Source organism: Dermochelys coriacea, chromosome 2 (assembly GCF_009764565.3).
Source record: "Dermochelys coriacea isolate rDerCor1 chromosome 2, rDerCor1.pri.v4, whole genome shotgun sequence".
NCBI classification, from domain to species: Eukaryota; Metazoa; Chordata; order Testudines; family Dermochelyidae; genus Dermochelys; species Dermochelys coriacea.
Window position 1 is genome coordinate 210761713 of NC_050069.1, and position 13692 is coordinate 210775404.

The following is a 13692-nucleotide window of genomic DNA, read 5'->3' on the forward strand; positions in this document are numbered from 1 at the left end:
AAACTACCTGAAAGGTGGTTCCAAAGAGGATGGCTCTAGACTGTTCTCAGTGGTAGCAGATGACAGAACAAGGACAGGTTTAGGTTGGATATTAGGAAAAACTTTTTCACTACGACGGTGGTGAAGCACTAGAATGCATTACCTAGGGAGGTGATGGAATCTCTTTCCTTAAAGGTTTTTAAGGTTAGGCTTGACAAAGCCCTGGCTGGGATGATTTAGTTGGGGATTAGGTCCTGCTTTGAGCAGGGGGTTGGACAAGATGATCTCCTGAGGTCCCTATTCTATGAGTCTATGAATCTTTATGGACTGATACCTAAATGTGCCTAAAAAGTGCTGACCACGAACTATCTAAATGCAACATGTACATAGATTGCAGGATTTAACCAATCTGAAATCTTCAGAAGCAAGTAAGCTTGATTCTCTTTAATAATTTGTCATTAGTGGGTTGTAATATACTGTGCATTGTTACAGAACACTTTTTCCCCAAAGATCTCAAATGTGGCTAAGTTTTTGTATTTCACAAATGGGAAAGTTGGGGCAGAGATGTGGGCAGTGCCATTGACACTCTAGAAACTGGAACATGGGATTCCTTACAGCTACCAGTAGTTCTGGACAATGCCTCAACCACATGGCTTTTAAAGCACACGGCCTTTAAAGAACAAAGCTAATAGTATGCCCATCACCTTTTTATATGGACTTTGTATTTGGCAAATGGAAAATTGTATGATCAGATAAGTCCTGTTCCTTTTACCATGTTTATGCATCCTGTGCAAGCACGCAAAACTGTCTTATTTCATTAATATGCTCTAGGATGTCATTTTACACATATAAATACATGTGCATATTTAACACTGCAAAACAAGATGGTAAATAATGAATAACCAACCGTTCAATGTCCAGATACATTGCCTTGGTCATTATTGCTTTATGAGAAGATGTAACAGAGAGCAATAGACAGACAATATCTGAACATATAAACTTGTATAGGAAAAGAGTATGGCTTGCTGTTAAGAGGGGAAATTTTGGGGTGGCCTAGCAGTTTTCTCTTTTATAAAAGGAATTGGAAAATAAAAATGTGATACCTCTTTTCACTCTAATAAGGAGTTCCAAAATAGAACAAATTAGGAAAGCAGAAGACAGTGAGGGGAGGAGGTGGTCTGGTAGGACATTTGCTTCATGCAAACGTTTAAAATATAACATGTTATCAAAAGGTGATTGAAGCAAAGAATACCCATGTGTGAGAGAGCAAGTGACCTTAGATTGTCTTTTGAAAGGAGAGGATTATGTGCTGGAAAAAGCAAGTAGGTGAATGAAGACAGGCTGGAATGCTCTTTTCTGGGGGTAAGTGGCTTCTTATTCCTTTAGTTCTCTTAGTTGCAGATGATTACCCAAAGCAAAGAGCTTGAAACCAGATGTTCTTGGTTTCAGATCCAGTTTGTAATCTACTTCTAAGAGTATCTGTATTTCCCTCTGCATAATCAAGAGTAGAGGCATGACTCCCCCCCCCCCCCATGCTACTTGGATTTTGTGATTTTTTTTTTAAGACAAAATGAGAAAAAGGGAGCTACTTTTAATTGGCTTAGTAACTTTTCTTCTTGCCAGAATCAATGGTACTATTTGCTGATTAAACATATGTCATTATTCTAGCTGTTCAGTGCTGGAATAAACCAAACCTCAAAGATGCCAATAGCTTGCCAGGTGTACTGTGACTCAGGCAAGTACTGTAGGTCCTTCCGTAGCTAGGCCTTATAGGCACTAGTGCTGGTGGGTCCCAATAACCACTCAGACAAAGTCCTAAGGGAAACATTATATTAGTAGCATTGTCAGGAAAAGGTTGCAGATACCCACAGTACAGAGGCTTAAACAGTTATAGTTCAAAGTGAGCAGCAGTGGTTCTATGAGTTCCTGAGGCAGTTCAACTGAAAATTAGGACTCATCAGACCTAGTGCCTAGGCTGCTTCGCCAGTCCAGTCTCTATTTCAGGCAAATAGGAGCTTGCCGGTTTCCAGGCCAGGCTAACATTGTCTATACTTAAAATGCTACAGGGGAATGTAGCACTTCAGTGTACACGTTACCTATGTCTACAGGAGGGATTCTGGTTGGCGGTAGAATTCTTCCATTGACGTGGTGCTGTCCAGACAGAGCATTAAGTTGGCTCAAGGGTGTGGATTCTTCACAGCCCTGAGCAATGTAGTTATAAGGACCTAATTTTCTACTGTAGACCAGGCTTTAGTAGTGTCTCTCTCAAAGAGACCCCTCAGCATTGGCTCCCTGCCCAGTCACAACTGCTCCCCCAGTGACCTGCACCTAGCTATAATGTCCAGCAGTCACAGCCTGTTCCACATGCATACAGTTCCTGGGGATTCCTCTGCAGCAGCATTCAGCTTATCTTGAGCTACCCAGCCACACAGCTGCTGCTTCCCACCCAGTCACTTCCCAGTCAAGGTCCTTCCTCCTTCTTGGCCAGGGGAAAAGGAAGCATAGTGGGGAGGGGTCTGATGGGGAATGTAGTCCCTTGCCCAAAAGTTCCTGGTAATTTCCTGGGCCAGCATCCTTGCTCCTACCTGGCCAGGAGCAAGTGTTATGCTTATAAGAAGCAAATGGAATCTTTTTAAGGGGGATAAGGCAGTAAGCCGTGTTTATTGAGAGTACAATTGAAGCATTAAAATCAGCATATGCTTCCATTCTCTCTCACTCACACTCACTCGCTCTCTTTCTCTCTCTCTCTCTCACACACACACACATATACACACACACACACACACACGGCAATACACCCTTCTTTTAAAGTGATAAGTTCCCATACATGTGACCTTGCTGTATCACACCAGAGCTGTCAATCACGAGGTATTCAAGGTTCCTCTGACTTAGCATTATTTTGAGTTGTTACCAGGAGGATCCGCAGCTGTTTCTTATCTCATCTCTTTGGCTCAACTCCTTATCTCGTCCTTGGGGTGTATGCCTTTGCTTTAGGGTCATCAATCTACCATCTGGGTGATTGATAATTAAGTTGGTGCCTCTTGACTCTTCCATTCCCTTCTTGACCACCTGGCCCAGTTGTCCTTTCTCAGTTAATTACCATACAGTCTTCACTCACATCAAATAGTAAATAAGGCAATTACAGCCATAAAACTTCTTCGAAGAACAAATGTAAACACAATCAGAAAAAAATAAACTCAGAACAATTTCTTCTTACTAATTCAAAGCTAGCAAAATGGAGTATAAGGTAAAATAAGCAAAATGGAGTACAATTTTACTTGAGACAATTTCTTCCCATTAGTGTTTTGGCCTACACAAGTGGAATCAGACTGACCAAGTCTCCGAGTATGTTAAGGAGACTCCCATTTGCAACCAGAAAATTCCCAGCTCCTGATTTAATAATGTTATCTCCTGCATAAAAACTAAATTACCCAGAATTGTATGTCAGTCACACAAGTGCATCAGCCCCCTTCCTTCTCTTTGAATATAAAGAGAGACTCGTGTGGCAGAGGTACAAGATTCTGGGTAATGTAGTTGATCTCTGCTCTGTTTTTGCTGATTCTTCCAGTGCAGAAGGGGCATAGTTGGCTGGGCTCAGTGGCCAATGGCAGGTGGAGGAGGGTAGATTTGAAGTTTGGGGCTGCAATGGTGGTGCACAGCACGAGGTGGAAGGGGGTGGGGAGGGGCAGGTGCGGGAAAGCTTGGGGGGAGTCATGCCCTATTCTTGCCCAGGCCTTGGCTGCAGCAGGGGAGGAATGGATGTTCAGGGAGGGGAAAACAGCCCCACTCACCCTAGAACTCAGTGTAGTATGGGGGTTTGGGGATCAGGCAAAGGGTTCATGCCCTTTTCTCCCAAAATCTTTGGGTGTAGTGGGAGGGTGATTGGAGAGGGGATAATGCCCCTTCCTCTCCTGGGACTTGCTACAGCATAGAGGGGGCAGGGTTGGTTCTTTTCTGCTACACGCATTCTCCTGAGAGCAATTGTCTCTGCTTCCCCAGGTGTAACAGCAGCCCTGCCTGCCTCCCTTCCCAAATACCACCTATAGCCAAGTGTATAGCCCTGCTGGGACGGGGCCCTGCACGGCGGGAGGGGACGACAACTCTGCTCACCTCACTGTGTGTTCTATGGTGTGTAAGGCACTGGGTAGGGGTGAAGGTGGAGGCTGAACGGGGGCATTAGTGGGGGAGTCAAGGGCATGGCAGTGTTGATGGGGCTGGAGGGAGGTGGGGCTAGCAGTGGGCATGTTGGTGGAGCAGGATGCTCGTAGAAATTAATTTGAAAATGTTGATCTGTATGAAGGGGATGTGCAGTGGGGAGGGGGCTGATGGGAGTTGTTGTCTGCTGCTTAGCAGAACCATCACACACAGAATTTCTAGTTAAGTTCATCCTTTCTTATATTTCTTAAACATTTTAGCATAAGCTGGTTTGGTGGTAAGCTCTGCGTTGAGCAGCATTAGAAGATACTGTGCTTCAAACACAAGCAGTGGTTGGCCTACGTTAGGCTGTTTTTTAACAAAGACAAACAAAAACACATATCTATCATTCCCCCCACAATCACTTTCCTTATATATTCTTATCCCTTTCCTCCAGCCACAGTTTGTCTTTTGTGTAGTTGGACTGTGTGATGTGGCTTCCTGCATATATGGACAGCACCTATCCCAATAGGGCCCTAATCCTGAGAGGAATCTTTAGGTGCTGCTGCAACACAAATAATTCCATATAATATTTTGTTACCTTCACTTCTTTACTATGATGTAGTGAATTTATTCAGCCACACTGCTCTTTTCTAAAGTCCAGATTCATACTTTTACATTACAATCTGTTACTCATGTATACACACATGACAGAAACCTCTGATTTTCATAATTAAATCTATGAATAGATCTTGGATTAAATAGCTCCCAAGAGTTTTCACAATCTGCAGCTGCTTAACTTGCTGCATTTTCAAGGTAGCCTCAGCTTGTTGGAGGCTGCTTCACTACAACAGAAACTTTCTGAGCTGCTTCCAGATCTTGCTCATGCTGTAGATAGATAAGGCCTTTAAGCAAAGGAGCAATTCAATGCAATTTGAGCAGGGCCGGCCCACAACATTTTGGCACCCGGGGCAGGGAGCTCAAATGACGCCCCCATGCCACCTCGCTTGGGCCAAAACATTGAAAGGTCTCGATTCTGCCTTCTTCCTGTTCTACTCTCATGGTACTGCTCTGCTACCTACCCCAATAAAAAAGAACTAACAACTTAAAATGCCTCGTTCAAAAATTTTAAGTAACACTTAACTTTCAAATGCCTGAACAGCAAATGTAACTTTTCTTGTCTGCATAGTAAAGACTGGCATTTTTATCTGTTTGAATAATCAAAGTGATGCTTTCCGTGTCTTCTTGGTTGCAAAGATTTGAACTGCTGAATGTCCACAGTCTGGGCCAGCTCATGCTCTGTTGAGATGGGTGCAAGGCCGACCAGCCTCTCCTGTGTCATTGTGGATCGTAGCTGTGTTTTTATTAACTTCAGCTTGGAGAAGCTGCGTTCTCCACTGGCAACTGTTACAAGAAGTATTAGAAGTTATGCCCAGAGCAACAAAAGCATTTGGAAAGAGGGTAGTCATCTTATTTGTGCACATATATTTCAGAACAGCCTTTGGAGTTGATCCTGCTGAAATGTATTTTGAAAAGGCTTTTAGTTCATCACCTAAACCACTCGCATCAATATCGCGCATGTCATCATGTGTCAACACTGTCTCTAGTGCAATGCATTGCTGGTGTAGGTCTTCTTCAGGTATAGTGAGGAGTTTTGGAATATCATACAACATCCCAAATATACTGCTGTGTTCCTTGGGCTACATGAAACATTCTTCAACTGACTGTATTGCTCAATCTAGCACCTGGTTAAAGAATTCAACTTTGAATTGTTGTTTGGGGTCTCTTATGGAATTATCTCGTGCCTCATAATCAAAATGTTGTCGTCTTTGGTGATTCTTGTATTCTTGAATGGATGGGAAAATAGCTTCAGTGTGAAATTCCTGTGCCAACTTCTGTGCACTCTTCAGAACGTTTTGAAATCCCTCATCTGACCGGTAAGATTGTAGGTATGACTTTGCTTTGTCCAGGTGTTCCATTGCTCCAGATATTTCAAGGTCAACACCTTGGAGTCTCTTGCTTACAACATTTATTTCAAACAGTATGTCATACCACAACACTAAGCCACACAGAAATTTGAAGTTATGTATGTTTTTGGTAATTCCATTTCCCTCTGCCTTTATTCTCCCACAAACAGTTCCTGTCATAGCATGATCCTCCATAATGGCAACTATGGCATCATCTATCTTTCCAATTTGGTGTTTGATAGGCTTTATAACCTCCACTCGACTTTCCCATCGTGTGGCACTCAGTGTTTTCAGTGTCTGAGAGGATGTTCCCAGATGTTGCTTCAAAATTTGCCATCGATGAGTTGATGCAGAGAAAAATACATAGATGCTTTGAATTACATTTAAAAATTCAGCAGCCTCACTAGAAGTTGATGATGCATCACTGACCACCAAGTTCAATGAATGAGAACTGCATGGGCCAAAAAAAGCTCGAGGATTTAACTCTTGGATCCGTGGCTGCACTCCTCTGTTCTTTCCTCTCATGTTGGAACCATAATCATAGCCCTGACTCTCATGTCAGTTATCGCAATTCCCATATCTTCCAGCTTTTTAAGAAGCACATTTGTCATACCAGCTCCTATAGTATCATCAATGTCAATAAATTCTAGAAAATGCTCTCTGACAGTCACCATTGCAGGGACATTTTCACTAGGTTCTGTTGTTGTTACAAAACGCACCATTAAAGTCATTTGTTCCGTATGACTGATGTCAGGTGTGCAGTCCAGAATAACAAAGTAATATCTTGTGACTTCAGATCTGCCATAATCTTCTGTTTGACTTTTGTTGCCAGTAACTGTATCATCTCATTTTGAATTGTTTTTCCAAGGTAGTGGTGTGTGTAAATTTCTTCAGTGGTGATTCTTAGATGCTCCTGGAGTACAGCATCAAACTCAGCCATCAACTCCACAATTTTAAGGAAGTTTCCATTGTTCGGTACATATAGCTGATCTGAAGTGCCACACAGTGCTAGGTTTTGGGTAGCAAGCATTCTCACAATGGCAATGATCCTTTTCAGAACATTTTGCCAGTAATGAGACTCTGGTGCAATCTTCTCTTGATGTAGATCATCTGTGGTGGACTTTAACCTTAGCCTCATCTCAAGCTCTTTCCACCTCTGGAATGCTCTCTGGTGATTTGCTGCCTTCTCATGCCAGATTTCTAGCCAGATTTTTCCAGTCCTTTGTTCCTGTAGAACCCAATGTGGCTGGAAGAGTTTGCAACAAAAACAGTATGCAGCATTCTGGGTTTTTGAGTACATAAGCCATGGGCTCTCCATTTTGTCACCATTGGGGATTTCACGCCAGTAATGTGTTGGATGGAAACTTCTATTTTCATGGTCTTTGGGGAACATGAAGTTTTTCACTTGCTGTGGCCCAGGCAGTACAAGGAAGTCCCTCAGGCTACTGCTCAAGTGGGTCCACAGTCCTGGATCATCTAGACTTAAGGAACTAAACTCAGCAGCAGCTGTTTCTTGTGCCTCCATCACAAGTTTCTCTGATCTATACTTTTCTTCAGGAATATGCATGGTTACATCCATTTGCGATGGAGATATGGATGCTGCAGAAGCTGGCAGGTCACCTGTACTCTGACTAACTGATAAATCAGGCATCTCCTCACCACTCACATCCTCACTGGGGCGGGAAGACTCACTGTGAACATTTGTATCTATGAATCTCAGGAGAGCTCCTTTCTGCTTAGATAGAAAAGCTTCCTTTGCTTTCTTTCTTTTTCTGAATGCTGCCCCAGAGGGGCATTTTCTTCTTTCACTCATGACCGCTATTCTGTGCCAGCTATAGTGGCTCTCAACGCTCAGTTGAAGAGGACAAATAAGCAGGCTGGTAGCAGGGCCTGAGTGAGGGAAGATATCAGTGTCTTAAGGGCCTGACTGGCTCCTACTTCAGTTGACTGCCTGTTCTCCTCAAGTGGGTTCACGGAAGCAACAGGAAACAGAAAGCTCCCTGAGAAGCTGGTGTTAATCGTTCCAGGCTCCTGGGGGTGCTAGAAAGGTACATAAGAGGCTCCTCCTCCTCTCTCTCCCTGCAGCTCCTGCTGCTTTCTGTTATTCCCTCTTATTCCCATATTCACCTTTTCTCCTGCCTGCCTGTCATGTCTCTTGTGCCCTCCTTCCTCCAGCACAGCACTCCACCATCTCTGTGCATCTAGAGCAGAGAGAATACATATGCACCAGCAGCAAACACAATTTTCTACACTCTGGGTCCTAGTGGCAGCCCCCTGGTCTTTCCCCCCCAGTTTGGCACCTGAGGCAGCTGCCTCAGTTCGCCTCATGGTAAGGCCAGCCCTGAATTTTAGTGTTGCATACATGTTGTATTGTTTTCCTGTTTGAGTGATTGCACATGTGCATTCCATTCTTGCATGTGGATGTGCTTTGTGTACAGTTGGCGGAAATTTTTCCCTCAGTGATACCCATCAGGGCAGCTCAAGCGCTATCTGCTGCTGTGTGCTACTGGCATCAATATATAGGCCTGTCTGACCCTGAGCCCCCTCAGTGCCTTCTTAGGGCTTATCTACATTTACCAGGGGATCGACACGTGGCAATTGATGTATCGGCAGTCGAGTTAGTGGGTCTAGTGAAGACCCACTAAATTGACCGCAGATTGCTCTGCCGTCGATTCCTGTACTCATCTGAACGAGAAGCGCAAGGGGTGTCAACGGGAGAGAGTCTCCCATTGACATAGCATAATGTGGACTCCAAGGTAAGTAGATCTAAGTACATTGACTTCAGCTATGTTATTAACATAGCTGAAGTTGTGTAACTTAGATCGATCTCCCCCCGTAGTGTAGACAAGGCCTCACTGCCTGTGAGACTTGCTGAAGCTCTTGCTTTTGCAGGTGCTCTCAGAATCCCCTGAGAATCTTGTAGTTTATTGTAAATAGTTTAGTGTTTGTTGAGTTAGTTAGCTTTTTACACCATTTGAGGGTTTTGGTTGATTCCTGGTGCCGAGGGATGCCTCAGTCACCCGGCTTCAGGACCCTGTGTTTCCTGTAGTAATGCTATGCCCATAAGCAACCCACACTCAAGTTGCTTGAAGTGCCTTGGGGAAGCTCATACAGAGGAGTGTAGCCAAATTTGCAATGATTTTTAAGTCTCACACAAAGAAAGATTGTGAGTAGAAGCCAGCCTAAAATTTCTACTTGTGGAGGCAGCCTTGAGACCTCCATCTGAGCCAGGTCAGTCAGACTTGGCGCTGAGTGCCTCAGGATTGGTAAGGAGTGTGCCTCCTGCCATGCCTGAGTGCCAGCATTCACCATCCCCAGTCCCTAACAAGAGGCACAAGAAGCAATCTGATCAAAGCAGGAAATCCCTGGCTCCAAAGTTTGCTAAGCATGGTGTTAAGAGTACAGTACTGTCTGTTCGGTACCACAGAAGATGGCGACATTGAATCCTGTGCCTAGGCAGGTTCTGTCAAGTCTAGAGCCACAAGGGACTCCTTCCACATCCACAGCACTACACAGTATGACTCTATCTCGGTACCAACCCCACTGGAGGCGTTTGCAGCTGCCAGGGACATCCTGACTCTGTCAGTGCTGGTATCGTTGGTGGTGCAAGAGTTGACACTATCGATGCCGGCAGACACAAGAGAACCAGCAGAATTGCTACAGTGCTGGGTATCTTGCCAGCCTCACGTAGGCATGCCCTTCAGTACCATCAAAGGGATAACCCATGATGCTCTCTTCTCTGCAGGCCTCTCCACTTTGGCACTGATCTCCAGCACCTTCTAGAACTGCGCCTCTGTGGTCAGCAGAAGGAAAGTCAGCTTCTTCTATATCAGAGGTTGGGTCGTAAATTTACCATCGTTGGAGCAACTCTCACTACACCTCTTCTAGGTGTTTCCACCCTTCCATGGATTCTGTCACAGAAGTACCATCGAGTGGTTGGCCAGTAGGTCACTGAGAGCCTACAGCTGTTCATGGCCTTTTTGGAATCAGTGAGATTTCCCCCTATTTCCAGATCATATACCAGGCACTTCTATTCAGTGGCATCAAAAAGGTTTGTTTATATATATTCCAACTGCTGCAACATATGGAAGTGAACCACTCCAGTCCCTTTGGATCCAGGTTTTGTTTTCCATTGACAGTCCCTTTCATAGTTTCAGTTGTTGTAGTTCTTAGTGTGTAGTATAGTTTAAGCATAATGATTAGTGTAGATAGTTTAATATAATTGGTAGGATGGTGGAACTGAAGAAAAAGCTGGGATTTAAGAGATGTGCTTCATGCCCAACTGTCTTCCTGGCATCAGACAACTGTGTTAGGTGCCTGGAGGAAGGTCATTCAATTTCTGGGTATCCCATTTGCTGGACACTCAGAGCATGCAAAGAGAGGAAGAATAGACTTCTTTAGGAAGCTCTATATGAGGCGGTGGATGGACAGATTAAACGTTCTCAGAAGTGTCCTTTTTAATCCCCTTCATCATTGGTCATTATAACAGATGTGGAGTACATTTGGGTCATTTTACAATCCAAGGTCACTGGGCTTTTCAGGAAAAGAGCTTGCATCTAAATATGCTGGAGTTGAGAGTCATTTGTTTGACTTGGCCATTCCTTGCTACAAGTATGGTATGCTCTCATAGAGAGGGGAAAGTTTTTTCAGGCAGCAATGGACAATACATGAATAAACACGATGGGGTTGCTCATTCTTCCAGTTATCTGCTCAAGCAACCAGTCTATGGTACTATGTATCCTTCACAAGGTCTATCTGGCAGCCGAGCATTTAGCAGGGGAGAGCAATATTCTGGCTGATTATCTCAGACAGTTCTCAGAGGCATGAGTGGTCCTTGATGGGTCAAGTAGTACAAGACATCTTTTGCAGTTGGGCTTGGCCCCGTGTAGACTTGTTTGTTTCAAGGTTCAACAAAAAGTGTCAGCTCCTTTTACACAACCTCCAGCAACTTACGCTCTGCCCAAACTGCGTTCTTGACAGCTCTCTTTTTCTACTTTGCTCATTATATCTTTTCTGTCTTCTTTCATGCCACCTTTACATTTGAACAGTATTCCAATGAATGCTTAAACCTTCCCTCCTACTGAAAAGGCACCTTTCCACAAAACATTCCAGCTGTAAAACCAATGTATATTGTTCGTGACATTGTCCCTGTTAATGTCTTTAAATTGTGAGCTCTTTAGGCCGGGGTTTCTTTTCCCTGTTGAGTGCATTGTACGCATTGGAACAGCCTACACACTGTGAGATGTACATTTGTGATGGATATTATGATACTTATCTAGAACTAAATTAATTGGGAAAGAAAAGGTTTCTGTGAGCTGCCTAAGTCTATTGTAACCTTATTTATCCATTGACTATATTCTTGACTTTCTCTTAGTGTCAAGAATAGTATTACTTATGACCAGAACCAAATGGAAGGACCTTTGCAACACTACCAAGATAATAACTCTTAGCCAAAATTGTTCTTTGAACATCTTTAACACCAATCAACATTTCTTTAAATGTTTTGTTTATGTTTTGGGAGAGGGTCTAATTTAACGTTAAACCCTTAATAACAGAAACTGAATAGTGGAGATGGGGTTCTTTTTGGTGGGAATTTGGTAGATTAAACAGTTGTGTGAGGCATCTAGGTTCCTGGTGTTCCCAAAATATGCATGAACACAATCCTGCTCTAACAGTTTTTCTGTTTCAGGAACCTCTAAAATAATTGAGCTAGTTATTCTTGAAATTCTGTTTCAAATAAATGGTGCATGATGGAACAAAGCTTAAAATCTTCCCTCTGCCTTTTCCTTCTCTTCTGTTTGGTCAAAGCTGCAATTTTTGCCTCACATCCAAGACTTGCTGATACCTTGGAAAACCAGGCACTTTGCTGTTCTGTAGCTGATGTATAAAAGTGATTTAAAATGTTGGGGAATCAAGCATTATGAATGGTAGGGGCACTAATATAAGTGGCTGAGTGCTCTGAGTTTTTAGATAAATTGCACAGGGGTGCTGCTCCTGCCCCTGTTCTCTGGTCTTGAATACTCTGTATGTTTTCAGAAATTCTCCTGTCATTAGTCTAACATCCGTGAAGAGCCAAGAAAGGATGCTCTTGTGATTAAAACACTGGATTGGATTTAGCAGATCTGGATTCAATTCCTGGCTCTGCCACAGACTTTCTAGGATCTTGAGTAAGTCATTCAATTTCTCTCTACTAAAGTTGCCCATGTGTTAAAATGGGGATTACAATCCTGTAAAAGGGATGTTGTCAGGATGATTTCATTCATGTTTGTGAAGTACTCAGATACTTTGGTGATGGAGGCCCTCAAGTATTACATAGCAGTGATGGAGATTGGCCACAGGCTTTTTACCACTGTCTTCAAGAGCTGGTCTGAGCATTTCTGAAAATGCTTTGTGTATAGGGAGCCTTTGGGATGAAAACGATGTTTTTGTAAAGTTGCTAGTGAAATAATTTTAAGCACACATAGAAGCCACAGGAAGGAATAAGGATATAAGGCTCGCTTTGAATGCTGAACCATGTACCTTTCTGAAATGCAATAGGTCTATCTCAGGTAAGCAAAAGAAAAATGCCCCACTGGTATTCTAATTACAGTTACTCCTAACGAACTATTAAAACATTTTTAAAGACAAGGTTTTACTTCTGATGGGATCGCCAAAGCTGGCACCTCATCTGCAGCCAACTATGGTTTCATTAGGACCTTTATTTTTAAATGAAGGTGGTTGAGTCATTAGAACCCTGGGAGTCAGGACTCCTGGGTTGTATTCCCAACTCTGTAGCTGATTCACTTATCTTGAGAAAATTATATGCTTTAGTCAAACACAAGTTATTGGGCTCCAGGAATAAATGGAAGAAATTCTATAGCCGATTATGCAGGAGGCCAGACTGGATGATCTAATGGTCCTTTCTGGCCTTAAAATCTATGAAACTGTGAAATTGCTTAACCCCTCTGGGCCTCATTCTACCTATCTGTAGAATGGATCTAGTAATGCTTCCGCTTGCATGGAGGTATTGTGAGGCTTAGTTCATGTATTACAGACATATGGATTAGTGTTATGGGATGGGATTGCAAGAAAGCCCAATCTTCTCACTAACTCCTCAGACCAGTGGGAGGGCCAGTAGGCTGCTTGTACCCTACCTTACAGAGCAGCCAGGTAAAGAATGCAAGAGCCTAAAGTACTCTCATTAAGTATGCTTCATTCCTGAGGGCAGATGAGATGGAATGTCTCTTCTGTGTTTGTCAAGAGGTAGGTCTTGTCTTGGCACCTGCCTCTCATCTGTTTTGGCTTTTTTGATATATGTGTGTTTTTATGTCCAAACAGCTACATTATAAGTGGTTCAATACTCTTGTGTTCTACCTAAAAGTTCAACTAAATTGTTTAAGCAGGTTCACACTAACTTGATTTTAACACCTCCTTTAAAGTGATTTTGCGAACATTGTTCTCAGCCCAATGAAGCCAGGGACGTTGTCTCCCTCTTCCAAGCAGAACTACAATGCAATGAATTCTGATGTAAGTACTTAGTCTCTTCTCCTTTGACTGTCACATCACATTCACTTTCCCTGGCGCTTTGGCCAAACCTAATGGAATTCCTTAGCATTACTGGAAGCTCCAAAAG